The sequence below is a fragment of the Gorilla gorilla genome, chromosome 8 (assembly GCF_029281585.2).
Source record: "Gorilla gorilla gorilla isolate KB3781 chromosome 8, NHGRI_mGorGor1-v2.1_pri, whole genome shotgun sequence".
Classification (NCBI taxonomy): Eukaryota; Metazoa; Chordata; class Mammalia; order Primates; family Hominidae; genus Gorilla; species Gorilla gorilla.
The window spans coordinates 105,293,050-105,312,614 of record NC_073232.2 but is presented as its reverse complement, the minus strand read 5'-3'; the positions used below and the strand labels follow the sequence as shown (position 1 = coordinate 105,312,614).

The following is a 19,565-nucleotide window of genomic DNA, read 5'->3' as shown; positions in this document are numbered from 1 at the left end:
TAAAAGTGCCTTCTTCCTCATCATAAAAGAATAAACTGGACCAGTGGCAAAAGAATTGTATGTTGTGATGCCTTAAGATTAGCAACAGAAGACAGAAATTTCAAAGTAAAGTCCTGGCAGACGTCCAGTCTCTATGGCAAGAATTCTGGCCAAACAATTCCTTCATAAGTTTCAAAGCTTGTTCATGCCCCTTTAGACAGAACTCAAAGTTGTTCATTTTGAGTCAAATACAAGTGTATGTTTATCAGGGTTTTCCTATCTTTCTATGGTGATGTACATGGGAACTTCTTTCCTAAACCTTATAATCATTTGGGGGTATGGTAGAGAGAGATTATCAGGCCATGTATAAAAGGATAAAAGAAAATGGGTGAGGGGCTAAGAACAAGGAGGTGGGTGCCCAGGGTACTTCCCTTTTCAAGCAAGACTGGTGGAAGAAACTGTCAGCTTTTAATAGTTCACCTGTGATATGAACCTGGCATAGCGATGCCACTGCCCTGTTGAAGTGTTAAAAACCAATACATGGTAGCTGCTGACTCAATCAACTGATAACCTCTTTACTGCAAGCTTCACATAATTCCTAACTTTAGCAATCAAGATTAAGCATGCTAGGTAAAAGCTCTCTCCCAGAAGTAAACTCTACAACATTTTCCCTCACAGATTTCATTAAACCATTGTAATATATATAGTTGAAATAGTTCAGGAAACAGTTTCCAAAGTCATGCAGTAGTTATTAAGAAGAGCAGGACTCCATCCTGTCTCTGATTTCCTACACAATAGTGTTCTTGTCAACAAGTCATTCAGATACTTTGGTGGCTTTCTTTTTACACTCCTAACTTTTTATACTTTAGCTGTCTTTCAGAATCCAATAGTCTTTGTCTTCAACTTTATCTCATTACTGCCAACTAACTTATCTCTCCAATAGTCTGGCTCTTATTTAATTTCTACCACTCACTTCTTTTTCCCCAGTGCCTGGAACTCAATCATTTTTATTGAAGAAATAAATGAGTAAATAAACAAGCAAATAAATCAAAATCTACCCACACCTAATGCTTTTTACTGCAAACAGTTTTAGGAGTCCACTAACAAACGCTTAATTTATTTACATACTGCATTGTTCCAAAAGAGTTTTAAGGCAATTTACAAAAACATATGCAAGACAAATTTAACTTAGTTAACTGAGAAAAGCCAGGGCCACGAGAAAATGAGAGTAGGAAAGAAGATGAGGTTAGTACACAAAATACATGTGATGCTATGCTATATTCCTGAGTTTTTCTGTCTCCAAAATACAGAATAAAATACCACTAATTATACAACTCACAGTTCTCTTGAAATAAAAACAAACCAGTTGCTCAGGGTAAATTCAACTATCTGTAATACTGAAAGCAGAAATCTCTGAGTCTGCTGGGAGCTACTATGAGCTACTATGAAATACAGTGAACCCAATCATCAGTAGTTACTACAGCAATTCTATCATCTGTAGTCTAGACTACCAAAACAATCATCTAATTGCTCTTCCTGATTCTAATTTTGTCCCTTTTAAATCTATTCTCCTTAAAACAGCCAGAATAAACTCTCAAAATACAAATCAGAGTATGACACTAACCTGCTTGAAACCCTTGAATGATTTCCCATCATACCTATGATCCAAACTCCTTAACAAAGCCCTCAAGGCCTTACATGATTTGTGCTCTGATAATCCTCCTAATTTCATTTGCCCCTCTTCCTCTTGCATACTACATTATAGCCATACTATTACCCTTTCTCTTTCCTAACAGTACCTTAGGACTTTGCTCTTGCTCTTCCCTCTGCCAGGAATGGTATTTCCCTATATTTCCCAATTTCACTCAGTTATGTGCTCAAATGCCACCGCCTTAAAGAGGGTTTCCCTGATCACCAAATCTGAAGTGGCCCACCTCACCTCCAGTCACTATCACATTAACCTGTTTTATTTTTCTCATACCATCTAAAAGCTATTTGAAATTCCATCTAAAACTATTTAAATTAGCACTCTTTGTTGTGGATCTCCCTCCAACAAAGGGGGATTGTGAGAGGAGGGATCCTGCCTATCTTGTTCACCACTGTGTCTTCTGAACTTAAAACAGTGCCCAAAGCAGGTGCTCAAACATTTGTCGAGTAAATGAAGAAACATCTGAAAATAGGGCAGCTCTTGGTGATCTGGCTTAATCTGGACAGCTTTCAGTTTTGCTGGAGTAGTGGTGTGTAGCTATCTATTTTTAGGTCCCATATGCTGCCTTTGAGATGAAAACATTAGACTTTCTTCTCAGAAAAATGCGCATACAAAATTCTGCTTGAACCTCCTAAAACCAACCCATGGTTCTCAAGTTGGAACCCCTGACGTAAAGGCATGTAATGACCTTTGTGCAATGCAATCTACGTTGTTGTTTGCTGTTGTTTTTGTGACCCTCGCTCTGTTGCCCAGGATGGAGTGCAGTGGTGCAATCATAGCTCACTGCAGCCTTGACCCAGGCTCAAGCAATCCTCCTGCCTCAGCCTCCTGACTAGCTGGGACTACAGGTGTGCACCACAATACCCGGCTGATTTTTTGCCTCGGCCTCCCAAACTGCTGGAATTACAGGCATGAGCCACCACACCCGGTCTGCAATCTATGTTACAACTAATTCCTGTCTGTGGAGATGAAGGCTAAGGGGGGAAAAAATCAATAGAAAACTACAAATTATTCATAACAGATTTCCCTATAAAGTGGTAGAACATAAGAGTGGTCAAATGTGTAATGCCTATGGCTAATGGTTGCTTAGTCCTCTCGTAGTGTATTATATTGAGAAGCCCAGACTTAACAATTTATCATGAAAGAAATGGCATATATCTTCATGATATGTGCATTTGTCTTATTAGAAAACAAATCTGTGAAGTGAGGGGTAGTATTATGGGGTGCCTCTTTTAAAAATGGCATGGGGCTGGGCACGGTGGCTCATGCCTATAATCCCAGCACTTTGGTAGGCAGAGGCGGGCAGATCACCTGAGGTCAGCAGTTCAAGACCAGCCTGACCAACATGGTGACACCCCCTCTGTACTAAAAATACAAAAATTAGCTGGGTGCAGTAGCATGTGCCTGTAATCCCAGCTGCTCGGGAGGCTGAGGCAGGAAAATCGCTTGAACCTGGGAGGCGGAGGTTGCAGTGAGCTGAGATTGCACCACTGCACTCCAGCCTGGGTGACAGAGCGAAGACTCTGCTCAAAAAAAAAAAAAGAAAGAAAGAAAGAAAGAAAAAAGAAAAAAGAAAAGAAAACGCATGGACTACACTCTTGTCTAATTAAATGAGAACATATTAGATCAGGACACAGATAAGAACAAGTCAAGTTTTAAGAGTTGATAAGTTAAAAACCAACTAAAAAATGAAAAAGAATGGGCTTTACCTTCAGAAATAATTCCTGAACTCCTGGAGGCAGAGAATCTTCCCTGGTTTCAATTAATAAAAAGATTCATGTGCAGGGTAACAAAATGACTTTTTTTTTAAAAGTATTCTTTAAAAAATGATGTTGCATCAAAGAAGTGATGACAGGAAAAAGAACATATCTAGGTGTAAATTTCCTCTCTTACCTGGCAGGGAGGGCTTGGTGTCAGGTAAAGAGATCAACTGAACAAAGTAGCTTTTGTTCCTCTACCCCCTTCTCCTTCTGCATCTGTAGGTGCTCACAGCTAAATTAACGTGAAAAGTAAACCATCTGGGCCAAAAATATCTGTAAGTTCTAAAGGACTTACAACATTTTTTCATCCTATTTTTAGTACACTAAATAGTAATACTGTTTTCTTCCTGGAAGTTTGGCTTTAAGGTTCTTATTTTGGCAAAAATTAGATTGTTTGCCTTAAGGGAAGGTGTATCTTGAAAAATGTCACTTTAACTGTATTTCTTTTTTGTTAATAACACTATGAGACACTCTACAACAAACAGAAAAACACAGAACCTATCTTGATCATTTTACTAAAACATCTACCCTTCAAATTGTTCCCATCTCATTTATAATTTATGAAGTATATTAGTAAGAGAAAAAAGTAAAAACATATTCTTTATTTTTCTCCATACTTGGAGACTGCATACTTTCTCTGCATACTTGCAGACTGTGGCTCAGTAACAACAGCCTTGATGAGTCACTAAGGAATCCAACAACTGTTAGGATTTGAACTCTACATGAGCTGGTATTTTAATTTCTCAATTAAATCTTCTCATTCTTCACAAGGAATCCTGTGTTACTGTTCATGCTTCTTAAAGACAAGTTATTCTGTATGACTGACTGGTTTACTGCATCTAAGCAGCATTAATTCTCTAGTAATTATCAAACTTCATAAAATTATCTGAATGCTTTTTTTAGAAGTTCAAATTATTTTTGAAAATTTACCATTTTTTTGGCTGGGCGCAGTGGCTCACGCCTATAATCCTAGCACTTTGGGAGGTCGAGGCAGGCAGATTGCCTGAGCTCAGGTGGGCAGACTGCCTGAGCTCAGGAGTCTGAGACCAGCCTGGGCAACATGGCAAAACCCCGTCTCTACTAAATAGAAAAAACTAGGCTAGTCGCGGTGGCTCAGGCCTGTAATCTCAGCACTTTGGGAGGTCGAGGCAGGCGGATCACCTGTGGTTGGGAGTTCGAGACCAGCCTGACCAACATGGAGGAACCCTGTCTCTCCTAATAATACAAAATTAGCCGGGCGTGGTGGCACATGCAATCCCAGCTACTCAGGGGGCTGAGGCAGGAGAATCACTTGAACCTGGGAGGCAGAGGTTGCAGTGAGCTGAGATCGCGCCATTGCGCTCCAGCCTGGGCAACAAGAGCAAAACTCCATCTCAAAAAAAAAAGAAAAGAAAAACACTATGAGATCCATTTATTTTCAATAAATGATGCTAGGTCAATTGAATAACCATACAGAACAAAATGAATCTGGAACTTTACATCCCAAACTATGCATAAAAATCAACTTTGGATGGATTATAAACTTAAATATGAGTGGTAAAACAATAAAATTACAGAAGAAAACAAAGGAAAATATCTTTATGATTTCAGGGGTAGGGCAAAGATTTCTTAAACAGGACATTAAAAGAATCATAAAAAATAATAAACTGGATTTCATTACTATTATGAACTTCTCCTCATCAAAAGACACTATTAAGAGTGAACAGACAAGCAACAGAGTAGAAGACATTTACAACAATACATAGACCTGATAAAGAACTCCCATTCAGAATATACAAAGAAATTCTATAAATCAGTCAGACATAGACAACCCAATAGAGAAAAATGGCCTCAAATCTCGGCAGGTTATTCACAAAAGAGAACATTCAAATGGCAAATACATGGATGAAAAAAATTCAATTTTATAAGTCATCAAGAAATAAACAGGCATACTTCGGAGATACTGTATGTCTGGTTCCAGACAACCTCGATAAAATGATTATCACAATAAAGTGAGTGACACAAATTTTTAGGTTACCCAGTGTAAATGAAAGTTATGTTTATACTATAGTCTATTAAGTGTGCAATAGCAATGTCTGAAAAAGCAATGTACACACCCTAATTAAACGTACTTTACTACGAAAAAAATGCTAAGATCATTTGAGCCTTCAGCCAGTAGTAATGTTTTTGCTGGTGGAGACTCTTGCCTCAGTGTGGATGGCTGCTGACTCATTCGGGTGGTGATTGCTGAAGGCTGAGGTAGCTATGCCAATATCTTAAAAAAAGACAACAGTGAAATTTACTGCATCAATTGACTCTTCCTTTCAAAAAAGATATCTCTGAAGCATGGATACTGTTTGGCAGCATTTTACCCAGAGTAGAACATCTTTCAAAATTGGAGTCAATCCTTTCAAATTCTGCCACTTCTTTATCAACTAAGTTTATGTAATATTCTAAATTCTTTTTTTTTTTTTTCTGAGATGGAGTTTCACTCTTGTTGCCCAGGCTGGAGTGCAATGGCATGATCTCAGCTCACCGCAACCTCCGCCTCCCAGGTTCAAGCGGTTCTCCTGCCTCAGTCTCCCAAGTAGCTAGGATTACAGGCATATGCCACCACGTCTGACTAATTCTGTATTTTTAGTAGAGACAGGGTTTCTCCATGTTGGTCAGGCTGGTCCTGATCTCCCGACCTCAGGTGATCCACCTGCCTCGGCCTCCCAAAGTGCTGGGATTACAGGCCTGAACCACCGCATCCAGCATATTCTAATTTCCTTGTGAACAGCCTCTTCACCAGGGGTAGATTCCATCTCAAAAAAACACTTTCCCTGCTTATCCGTTAGAAGTAATACCTCATCCATTCAAATTTTATCATGAGATTTTAGCAACTCAATCACATTTTCAGGCTCCAGTTCTAGTTTCCTTGCTATTTCCACGACTTCTGCAGTTAGTTCCTCCACTGAAGTCTTGAACCCCTCAAAATCATCCATGAGGAATGGAAACTTTTTTCTTTTTTTTGAGACAGGGTCTTGCTCTGTTGCCCAGGCTGGAGTGGAGTGGCACGATCATGGCTCACTGAAGTCTCGACCTCCAGGGCTCAGGCGATCCTCCCACCTAGCCTCCAGAGTAGCTGGGATTATAGGCAAGCACCACCATGCCTGGCTAGTTTTAAAAAAAATAACATATGACAGCGTCTCCTTATGTTGTCCAGGTTGGTCTCAAACTCCCAGCCTCAAGCAGTCCTCCCACCTTGGCCTCCCAAAGTGTTGGGATTACAGGGGTGAGCCACGACCAATCACAAATGTCTTTAATGGCATTTAGAATGGTGAATCCTTTCCAGAAGGCTCTCAGTTGACTTTGCCCAGACCCATCAGAGGAACTATTCTATGGTAGCTGTAGCCTTTCAAAATGTATTTTTAAATAATAAGACTTGAAAGTTGAAATCATTCCTTGATCCATGGGCTGCAGAATGAATGCTGTGTTAGCAGGCATGAAAACATTTATTTCCTTGTACATATCCATCAGAGTTCTTGAGTGATGAAGTCCATTGTTAATAAGCAGTAATATTTTGAAAGGATTCTTTTCTTCTGAGCAGGAGGTCTCAACAGTGCACTTAAAATATTCAACAAACCATGCTATAAATAGATGTGCTGCCACCCAGGCTTTGTTGTTCCATTTATAGAGCACAGGCAGATGAAACAATTCTTAAGGGCCCTTGGGTTTTTGGAATGGTCATTGAATACTGGCTTCAACTTAAAGTCACCAGATGCATTAGTCCCTAACAAGACAGTCTGAATGTCCTTTGAAACTTTAAAACCAAGTATTGCCTTCTCTTCTCTAGTTATGAAAGTCATAGTTGATACCTTTTTCCAATAGAAGGTTGTTTGATCTACACTGAAAATCTCTTGCTTAGTGTAGCCACTTCATCAATTATCTTAGTTAGATCTTCTGGATAAATTACTTGCTGTAGCTTCTCCATTAGCACTTGCTGCTTCATCTTGCACGTTTATGTTATGGAGATGGCTTCTTTCCTTAAACCTCATGAACCAACCTCAGCTACCTTCAAACTTTTCATCTGCAGCTTCCTCACTTCTCTCAGCCTTCACAGAATTGAACAGAGTTAGGCCCTCCTTGCTCTGGATTATACTTTGGCTCAAGGGAATGCTGTGGCTGGTTTGATTTTTATCCAGAACACTCGGACTTTCTCCATATCAGCAATGAGGCTATTTTGCTCTCATATCAATCTTGTGTTCACTGGAGTAGCACTTTTAATTTCCTTCAATAATTATTTCTTTGTATTCACACCTTGGCTGTTTGGTGCAAGAGGCCTTGCTTTTGGTCTATCAGCTTTCGACATGCCTTCCTCATTAAGTTAATCATTTCTAGCTTTTGTGAGAGACATGTGGCTCTTCCATTCACTTGAACACTTAGAGGCCACTGTAGGATTATTAATTAGCCTAATTTCAATATTGTTACCTCTTAGGGAATAGGGAGGCTCCAGGAGAGGAAGAGACGGGAACAGCTGGTTGGTAGAGCAGTCAGAACACACAGGTTTATCGATTAAGTTCATCATCTTATATGGGTGTGGTTCATGCACCCCAAAACAATTACAATGGTAACATCAAAGACCACTGATCACAGATCAAAAACAGACATAGTAATAATGAAAAAGTTTGAAATACTGTGAGAATTACAAAATGTGACCAAGGATACTAAGTGACCATATGCTGTTAGAAAAACGGTACTGAAAGACTTCCAGGATGCAGCAGTATCACAAACCTTAGATTTGTAAAAATCACATTATCTGTGAATCGCAACAAAGCGAAGCACAGTAAAGCAAGGTATGCCTGTATATTAAAACCACAGTGTAAAACTACCACACAGCCACTGGAATGGCTAAAAAGGAAGAGACAGACAATACCAGGTGATAACAGGGATGCAGAACAGCTAGAACTTCTCTACACTGATGGCTGAAGTATAAACTAGCATGAATGCTTCACAGTATCTATTAAAACTGATCATGTGTATACACTCCCTGATTCAGCAATTCCACTCCTAGGTAAACACTCAAACGGAAATGTGTGCATATGTTTACCAAAAGACATGTAAAAGAATGATCATGTTAGTACTACTGTAACAGCAAAACTGGAATCAGTTCATATGTCTACCAAGAGCAGAACATATACATAAATTATGGTATATTTGTACAAGGGCAGACTACACAACGAAGGGAGTGAATGAACCACAGCTATACGTAACAACGTGGATAAATTTCAAAGACAATGAGCAAAAGAAAGCAGAACCAAAAGTTATCCTGCATGATTTGGTGTATACAAAGTTAAAACTCAGGCTACTTTTATCTTTGGTGTTAAAAGTCATGATAGTGGTTATCCTTGAAAGGGAGGAAAAGAATGACTAGAAAGAGGCACAGTGTGGGGTGGGGGCTCTCTTTTGAGGTACTGGTCAAGTTCTCTTTCTTGATCTATGTGTTCTATAGATGTAGTCACCTGGTGAAAAATCAGCAGCAGTATACATATGATTTGCCCGAATGCATAATGTACTTTAATAAAACATTTATTTGAAAGTGCTATGAGATCCACATATATTTTGCACATTTAAAATTCCCTTTCAAATTCTCTACATATCATTCAAAGGAATGACCACTCCTCTTTTCTCTAGTTTGCCCAAAATTAAAATACTTGAAATAAATTAAATACTTGAAAACAAGACCTAATCCTGAATGGGTTAAGTAAATTATTATTGTGGCACAGGATTATATTTGGAAGAAGAAAATAGTACACTTGACTCATATATCTAGGCCAATAAAAACCTATTTTATATTCCTCTGCAAAGCTACACTTCTAAGCTTTAAATTAAATGTCCCAAAATTTAAAAAAGGCTTCTCATATGACAAGGTATCTCATCCCTCACTAGCCTTGTAACTCTCTTTTTAGGTGCTCTCCAATTTGTGAGTGTCTATGTCATCATGCAATACACAGGCATAGTCTTAATAGCCCCAAAGCACAGTGGTCTAATCCAAATACCACAATTTCATGAATGCAGTCTAGGAATCACCATCACACAATTTGTTCATGGAGGTTAACTAAAACTACCAGATCTTTTTCGCATTGTAAGTCAGATTTCCTAAAACCTGAAATTTAAAAAAAATTATTTTTAAAAAAGTTAAACATAGACTTAATATTTTTCTTACTAAATTTAACTTTGTTGGCTTCGGCTCATCACTCAAGCCTACTGAGAATACTTTGATTCTGTCTCCTGTCATCTTGGGTAACTCTCCTGGCTTCATATAATCTACACATACAATTTGTATTTTTTCTATGTCTTAACTCAAATTATTATTTTAAAAATATGTTGATCCCTGCGGTTGGGCTTTCCAGGAAAAAAAGAAAAAAGAAAACTGTTGATCCCAAACTGTCAAAGAAAGACATTTAGAGGGCACTGCCAGCATCTTCCTTAAAGCATTTGCCAAAGGATGTTTCATATAATAAACCCTAAAATAAGTGAGGGAGGTGCCCTGTAATGAGTTTGGGAATGCTGGGTTACTGCAGAATTCCTATCTTTAAAATTCTAATAAAAGGCCAGGCACGGTGGCTTATACCTGTAATCCCAGGACTTTGGGAGGCCTAGCTGGGTGGATCACCTGAGGTCAGGAGTTCGCGACCAGCCTGGCCAACATGGTGGAACACTGTCTTAGCCAGGCCAGGTGTGGTGGTGTGCACCTGTAATCCCAGCTACTCGGGAGGTTGAGGTAGGAAAATCGCTCGAACCCGGGAGGCAGAGGTTGCAGTGAGCCAAGACTGTGCCACTGTACTGCAGCCTGGGCAACAGAGTGAAACCGTGTCTCCAAAAAATTAAAATAAAATAAAATTCTAATAAAAATGGTCTCTAAGAGGGGTTAAAATATAAAGTGCTTCCCAAACTTACCTGACTTGGAAATCTTTTCTCATCTTGAGAAATCAGTGTTCCTGGAAAGACCCTTTGGGAAATGAAGCTCTAGGGTGGTAACAATACATCAGCCAGCATTCTTTGGGCAAAGGATTGTTTCATTAGCTTGAAACCCACCTTACTGCTTTATCATTTGACCTACCTAAACTTCTCCATATTTTCTAAAAGATTATCAAGATACGATCAAATGAAATAATGATATCTTGCCAGTGTAAGTAACTTCTCACAAAATGCAACAGGATCAGTTAAAGAGGATTTAGTATAGTATTAGTGAAGCAATGGATGCTCAATCTACTGTGGAAATTATATGCCGTTAGAAGCTATGAAAGTGAGAGACACCTTCTTTAAAGTTTTCCATCAAAATGGCTATATTTAAAAAGCTTTGGCGATTAAAAAATAATCTTTGGTCACCTGGAAAATTCAGTTATATGTGACACCTCATTTCCCAGTGATATTTAGTGAAATATCTCTATGTATTAAGAATGAGTTATTAAAAAAATAAGTTACAAAAAATTATCACTGAATACTGCATATTATACAAAGAATCTTAATATAGTTTAAATTTTTTTAAGTTTTCATATATTGCCAAAAGAATTTCACATATTCATCTGAAATCCACTTGAAATATTATATTTAACACAACATATGGTCTTTGTAAATGAAAACAGACACAAATAAGTATATCAAGTCCTTCATCATTTAGCAACTTAATTTCAGAATGGGGGTAACAGGATGATAGGCTTTACTTGTAAAAAAAATTTACACGAACAAATCATATTCACAAAGCACATTTAAATTGATGGAGGCAGCATATTCACATAATGTGGCACCAGTACCACTAATCCTCCACATTGTCTACTAGAGCAGTAGGACTTAAGATGTTGTTGAGATAACTGGCTTCCATTAGCAAGTATGTGATTGGCAGGATGATAAAGTCTTTTCAATCACAGGTCAGCTATTTCCTTTTCCTTAGAAGAAGGCAATCCCGATGATCCATCTTTTAGCTAGTCTCTCATAGAGTCCCAATTCTCTTGCCTTAAGCTTTGATATGGTTCTAACTTTCCTCTTGTATCAGCTCATACTTGTCATCAACTCCTCTATTCAGAACAGCAAATATCAGGAGTTTGACCTCAGGGCAAAGTCCGGGTGGGCAGGTAAAATCTGACCACTGGACCTACTTCCTAATCTTTCATAGCAACTCATGAAGCAGTATCAAATTCAAACTAAAAAACAGAAGCATGACCCCTTATAAGTACTATGAAAAGGGCTCTTTTGCCTTTCTAAGTATGCTTGAAAAGAACTGTCAACCACCCTATTAAGACAGAAATGGATCACAGACTGAAAAAAAAAAAAAAAAAAAAAGAAGGAAAAGTGCAGAACCCCAACTGAAATGTAAATAAAGGTGTTAGCAACCCCTTTACATTTGGTGGTATACTACTTCATATAAAAGTGTTAAAGCAATATGCTATGAAATAGCTTTATGAAGTAATGAACATAAAAGCCCTATTGAAACTTTAAAGCATCCTTATTTAAATAATCACTAACATCTGATAAAAAAAAAAAACTTTTATCACCTCATGTGAGACTTCACTTTTCAAGACCAGTTTTATTTTTATTTTTTGCCAATTCCCCATACTTGGCATTTCACCACTTAACTATTTGTAAACTAATTTTAAAAACAAATATAAGCAAAAAAACAAATATAGGTGAAAAATATCTATCTTTTTCAATTTATTAAGTCCAAGCTGCTAAAATAATAAAATTCAAGCCATGTCACAGTGATCTAGCAGCTAAGGAATTAGTTGCATATTCTTATTTTGGAATACAAAAGTCCAAGAAGAGTATGATTACATTTTGACAATAATAATCAGAAAAAAGTATTTTAAGCCCCTTTTAAAACTAGAAAAATTAAAACGTAATAAAATAACTCACCCAAAATTTTCTATCCACTGATCCCTTCCACTGCATATTTACTACATTCTCAAAAATTGTTTTATATTTAGTTATTTCTACATAAATATTGTATTCTAACAATTCTACACACATCATCATAGATTTCACAATTCTACATGTTTCATAATAGATTTTTAAAATTAACTTAGAAGTCTCTTAGATTACATTGATGAGGAAAAGTCAACCAGGACTTAATGCCCTCTAAGTGCACATACTTGAAAAGTAAATTCAACAAAAATGACTTGAGATGTTTATTAATATTTATAAGTATGTCTCAGTAACGATTCCCTAGTGAGCTATATACTTGTAAAGAGGACTTCTATGCTGTCAAATGATGATTCTCTTTGAAGGAAGGAAGTACGTGGGATCAGTGTTTTAATCTCCATTAAACCAACCATCTATCTATCTGGAAAAATCAAAGAACAGAATCCTTACAAACAGTTTCATAAACTATGTGGTCCTACTCACAATCCTACAATGAGATTATAAACTAGTTAACATCACATAAACGAATTACCACCATAAAAATTCATATACAACTGAGAAAATATCACGAGAAATTTCAAACTTTCTATAAACAGATTATTCATATATAATGAGAATTATTCTCAAATCATCTCCTCTTAAAGCTGTCCTTTGGACTGGAGAATATGTTTACGTCCTTGCAACTTATACCAGTAGGAAACTTACCCCACTAAGTGACCTTAAACTAACTGGGAAATGAATATACAATCAATCCTGTTTTCAACTTGCTAAAGAATCCTGTTTTCAATAGTACATCACCTTGTTCAGGGAAATAGCACTGCAACAGAGGGAACTCCTTCTAAAGGAAATGGATCTACTGTCAACAGAAAGAATCTCTTCTGGTAAACTAGAATGAAGTTGAGAGTTGTAGGGATAAAGGGAAAACTCCCTCACCCTTGGAAGTTTAACGGAAACATCAATTAACAAAAGGCAAATTAATAGGAGAAATACCATATACATTTATTAGCATGCATGAGAGAGAATCGCAGAGTGATTTTTCCACTATGCAATGGGGTATAGATGGTTACATGTTTTTGTTTGTTTTGTTTTGTTTTAGAGGTAGGGTCTTGCTATGTTGCCCAGACTGGTCTTGACACCCAGCTTCAAGTGATCCTCCTACCTCAGCCTCCCAATTGCTGGGATTACAGGTGTGAGCCACCATGCCTGACCCTGTATCTTTTTTCTTATGGGAAAGGGAGATGGGGAAAGTGTGGATGATTTTAGGAGGGTAGTGAATGATTTCTAGGGGAACTTAATGGGAATGAAGAATATACAATGGTCTGGGACAAAGTCTGTTGAGCCTGTGTGACAAAAGTCTGCCCAGGTGTGTTGACAGACTTCAGTCTTTCTTCTTGCATGAGTTTAGCTAATACAAGGGAAGGAACCGGAGGTAACCGTTTTCTTCCTTGACAGGTCCAAACTTCAAGCAGATGAGGGAATTTTAGAGAACAACTTTATCCTGTACTTTGGGAGAGACAAAGTATTGAGAGATGGTGGGGCAGTGGGCGGGGGTGGGAAAGAGGCCAGAGAGACCTCAATGCTGCTTCTTCAGTTCAGCATGTCAAAGCACTGTATTTTAGAGTACTGGTTTCTGAGCCCCAACATTTCCCTGTCTAAAACTTCCCTAGAAGTTTCACATATTAAAAGCTGAGTTAGTGGCTGTGAAAAGACAAATCAAGTTAGTAACTCAATGGCAAAAGATCTCATCAAATCAGTCTCTTATTTTGGGGAATAGGCCAGTCCAATTAAACAGCTGTGTCTTATTTTAGAAGACAGCATTGCAGATGGGCCTTCGAAGCTAGGCCTCTATATGTAAGGTAGGCAAACATATTTTTAATAAGAGGCATCTCTACAGAAACAGAAGAAAAACAATGGTCAATGTCTGGAGTAGTCTATAAGCTAATTATTGGAGTCTCTGAAGCATCTTCAGGTTGCAGTGGCAATCTGACAGATTTATTATTATTATGGTTTGAATCAGGTATTCAAGCAAACTTTCTGCACAGTCCATATATCTGTAGGCATAAAGGCTGTTAATATGTAAGTTGCTCTGGTGATTTTTGTTGAAGTTTATATTAAGTTCTAGCTTTAGGGCTTTAAGAAAAGCAGTTTTAATTTTTAGTGATTTTAAGTGAGAAAAATGTGAAAACATTAGTTTGGAGACTTGTAGCTAAAAAAGAATTTAGGATTTGGTCTAAATTGCAGGCAAATAATAAAAACTCAAAAATAATGGACAAGGCTAGAATCTAATACATGTATACTATGGTTTTTCCTTTAATATGTATTTTTTCTAGTCCCCCTTTTAAAAAAATCAAATACAAATTATACTAGGACCAATTTATTTGTAAAATAAATTTTAGTCTTACCATATTTGGCCTGATTATTTGTATAGTGCAGCAAGAATAGTGATTCACCATATGCACTGTTTTAAAATGGACTTCACTGGAACTTTTAATAAGGAATTTTGGATTAGACTTTTAAAAGCCTCAAGGGTAGGAAAGCAAGCTGAGCATTTGCCATCAGACTGTGCCTCTAATATCGGTATGAACTGGGTGAAATTTTCTCTTTTCGAGGTCCTTGAAGTATCTTGAGGTTCTCAGGCCTGCCAGAAAGTGACATTTTTTACTTATCCCAAGGTCAGGAACCTTATAAGGGAACTGTGTGGATAGGGTACAGGGCCAGTCTCTTTTTTTGTTGTTTTTAAACTTTATTGGCTTTATAAAGTTAACCTCAATCCCTCAAAGCAGTCTGGTCATATATGAAAACATGACATTTTAGTCAAATCCTTGGTAAAATAACCAGTGTTTTCAATGTGTCCTGTTACAAAAGAAAAGATTCTTATTGAACTTATGTAAATAATTAGATTGTCATAAAACTAGAATATTTATGGATAGTTTCTAAATTCTGGAGAAATCATCTAGAGAGAAAAGTAAATGTTTTGATTTTGTTAGTAAGTATATTTTAACTAATTGCTGTAAGTTATGAATAGCTTAGAAGAAAAAATTTTCTTGGCTCTGGAAAACAAAACATAGAAAGAATCAGCAATGTTTTAAATAAAAAGTCAACAAAAAATCATTTTGGGCCAAGTGTGGTGGCTCACGCCTGTAATCCCAGCACTTCGGGAGGCCGAGGCGGGTGGATTGCTTGAGCCCTGGAGTTCAAGACTAGCCTGGGCAACATGGTGAAACTCCATCTTTACCAAAAATACAAAAATTAGCCAGTCTCATAACCTGGTCTCAAAATAAATAAATCAGTAAATAAATAAATACATAGATTAACATTTAAAAATAAAATAATAATAAATTATTTTAGTCCACCATCAGTTCAGTTCCATGTAATTCTTGTTTTGCTTGATGTTGGGTGAGCAATCTTTATGAATGTATCAGCTTTTTAATTAGAGTCCTGGAAGTTTTTTTACCTAGTCCAGTGGTATGATTTCCAAAGTTACCAGACACCTGTATGTAAGAGCATTTGTCAGGGTCTTTTATTTTTTTAATTTAATATTTTTATTTTTATTATGAAAAATTTCAAACATATATGAAAGTAAATAGCACAGTAAACCCATCATCCTCACCTCCCAGATTCAGCTACTATCAATAATTTTTCTTTTTAAAGTATTTTAAAACAAACCACAGAATACATTTCCCTGCTTTCTCCCACTGATTTGTCTGAATTGGGATCAAAATAAGTTACACACATTATATTTGGGTTTTATGGCTCTGAAATATCTGGTAAAAAAAAAAAGTTCCTTTTTAAGATTTAAGAGGCAAACACTATCTGAAATACAAAGAAGGAATTGTGAGGACAGTATGCCAGCAATCATATTTTGGTGAGGGTAGGAGCATGGGTGAGGAAAAAAATTAATGGAAAAAGACCAGCAGGAAATAAAACAGAATGCCAATAATGATGTGTTTGGGTAGAAAGACTATGAGTAATTTTTTCTACTTTTTTGTATATTCTAATGTTTTTTTGAAAACATGTATAACTTATGTACATGTACTTTTTTCATTTTACCTATAATATTTTATTATGCCTCTAGTAAGGCATTTAAAAAACATATTCACCATGTCATTATTATACCTTTTAAAAATAATTTAATACCAAATATCTAATATCCATATTTCCCTGATTATTTCAAACCTGCCCCCTCCCTTTTTTTTATAACTGGTTTGTTCAAATTAAGATGTAAACATGGTCTGTACATTGCTGTTGGTTATGAGGTCTTATTTAATCTTTACATATAGGGGAGTGTGATTTATGTCAAAGATGGTTATGTGATGGTCTGCATAAAGAATGTATTTCTTTTTTAAAATTTTTATTTTTATTTTATTTCTTTTTTTTTTTTTGAGACAGAGTTTCACTCTTGTTGCCCAAGCTGGAGTGCAATGGCACAGTCTCGGCTCACTGCAACCTCTGCCTCCCAAGTTCAAGTGATTCCCCTGCCTCAGACTCCTGAGTAACTGGGATTACAGGCGTGCGCCACCACGCCCAGCTAATTTTTGCATTTTTAGTAGAGACGGGGTTTCACTGTGTTAGCCAGGACGGTCTCGACCTCCTGACCTCGTGATCCGCCCACCTCAGCCTCCCAAAGTGCTGGGATTATAGGCATGAGCCACCACGCCCGGCCTTTTATTTTATTTCAATAGCTTTTGAAATATAAGTGGTTTTGGTTACATGGATGAATCGTATAGTGGTGAAGTCTGAGATTTTAGTGTATTCATCATCCAAGTAGTATACATTGTACCCAATATGTAGCGTTTGTTTGTTTGAGACAGAGTCTTGCTCTGTCGCCAGGCTGGGGTGCAATGGCATGATCTTGGCTCACTGCAACCTCCATCTCCCCAGGTTCAAGTGATTTCCCTGCCGCAGCCCCCCCAAGTAGCTGGGATTACAGGAACCCGCCACCATGCCTGGTTAATATTTTGTATTTTAGAAGAGACAGGGTTTCACCGTGTTGGCCAGGATGATTTCTATCTCCTGACCTCATGATCCACCCGCCTCAGCCTCCCAAAGTGCTGGGATTACAGGTGTGAGCCACCGCGCCCAGCCCCCAATATGTAGTTTTTATCCCTCATCCCTTCTCCCACCCTCCCCATTTTGAGTCTCTGGAGTCCATTATATAACTCTGTATGCCAAGAAGCAAATTTTGGACTGTAGCCAATTGTAAACTGCTTTTTGAGGAGAATCAAAGAAAAACAATTAATATTCTGTAGATGACAAAAGACTTAGAATAGCCATGGTTAGGCTGAGTGCAGTGGCTCACACCTGTAATCCCAACACTTTGGGAGGCCGAGGCAAGTGAATCACCTGAGGTCAGGAGTTTGAGACCAGCCTGGCCAACCTGGCGAAACCCCACCTCTACTAAAAATACAAAAAAAATTAGCTGGACTTGGTGGCACACGCCTGTAGTCCCAGCTACTTGGGAGGCTGAGGCAGGAGAATTGCTTGAACCCAGGAGGCGGAGTTTGCAGTGAGCTGAGATCGCGCCACTGCACTCCAGCTTTGGTGACAAGAGCGAGACTCCATCTCAAAAAAAAAAAAAAAAAGAAAATAGCCATGGTAAAAGACACCAATTGACAAGGGAATTTTGTTATTTTTGTGACATATAATAACATAATAATTATGACTGATAACATATATCAAGACATCAGAATTTCAGGAATCCAATATAATTTTGGAACACATGAATATTTGTATAAATATAATTCAAAGCAAGTTAAATACCATTTCTTATTTGACAATGTTTCTCATATGATTTTCTTATATCGAATAAGCCCTAATATGTCTCTCTTGAGCTTCCAGGGGCCCTTTCCGGAATATCCAAAAGTTTGAGTTCAAAAAGACAATTTTAGAATCTGAAATTTGGGGAAGTATGTCAAATATCAAAGGTTTAAAACACTTGATTAAAATAGGATCACAGGTGGTTGGGCGCTGTGGCTTATACCTGTAATCCCAGCACTCTGGGAGGCCAAGGCAGGCGGATCACTTGATGCCGGGAGTTCGAGACCAGCCTGGCGAACATGGGAAAACCCCGTCTCTACTAAAAATACAAAAAAAAAAAATTAGCCAGGCATGGTGGTGCGTGTCTGTAGTCCCAGCTACTCAGGAGGCTAAAGCAGGAGAATTGCTTGAACCCTGGAGGCAGAGCTGCAGTGAGCTGAGACCATGACACTGCACTCCAGTCTGGGCAACAGAGTGAGACTCTGTCTCATAAATAAATAAACAAATAAATATAGGATCACAGGTGACTGTAAAATAATAGTCACTTACTTAGCCAGTGATAATTTAAAGATTTCAAAAAACAAATTTTTTTTTATTCTTTGATAAAGAGAAGACAGTTTTTTAAATAGTCAAATGACCTAATAAAGACCACCTTCTTCACTTTCTACTATCTTTCCCAACTCAGCAAGGTTAATCATCCACAGATCTAGGTCACCTATAACAGTGTTCCTTGTTTGACGTAATATCTGAGCACTGACTGCAAACAAAAGTACATATGAATATATTTTATATGTACCATACTTTACAGACATAATTTGGAGATAAGAATGGCTTTTTCAGTCTCCTTCTAAACCTGACTTGAAGATATACCAATTATCTCCACACGACTCATTGTCTTTTTTTTTTTTTTTTGAGATGGAGTCTTGCTCTGTCGCCCAGGCTGGAGTGCAACGGCACAATCTCGGCTCACTGCAAACTCCACCTGCCATGTTCAAGGGATTCTCCTGCCTCAGCCTCCCCAGTAGCTGGGACTACAGGCACGTGCCTCCACGCACAGCTAATTTTTTGTATTTTTAGTAGAGATGGGGTTTCACCGTGTTAGCCAAGATGATCTTGATCTCCTGACCTTGTGATCCACCCACCTCGGCCTCCCAAAGTGCTGGGATAACAGCCCAGCCGGCAACTCATTGTCTTATAAGGATTCCTAACCAGTTTATGTTTTGCTTCTCTAAAGCATGTTTAAGCTCCATCAGGATAAAACTATTTCTTATATTACTTTTATATTTATTTCAACCACATCTTTCCTCTGCAAATAATGAATATATAATAGACAATAAGTATTTAGGAAACACTGGGTTGGAATTATCTATATTCTCAAACATTTACTGAAGTCAGAGTTTCTTAACTGCTCAAACTGGTGCTGCTCCAAACATCACTGTGGTAGAGTCTGTTCATACCAATGATGAAGCCTCATCTCTATC

At 37.7% G+C, this 19,565-nt stretch overlaps 1 protein-coding gene across 8 annotated transcripts in view; it reads right to left on the bottom strand.

Annotated features, from left to right (window-relative positions):
• The window catches only part of EXOC6 (exocyst complex component 6), a 225,331-nt gene that overhangs the window by 24,731 nt on the left and 181,035 nt on the right, over positions 1-19,565 (bottom strand). The window lies entirely within an intron of this gene.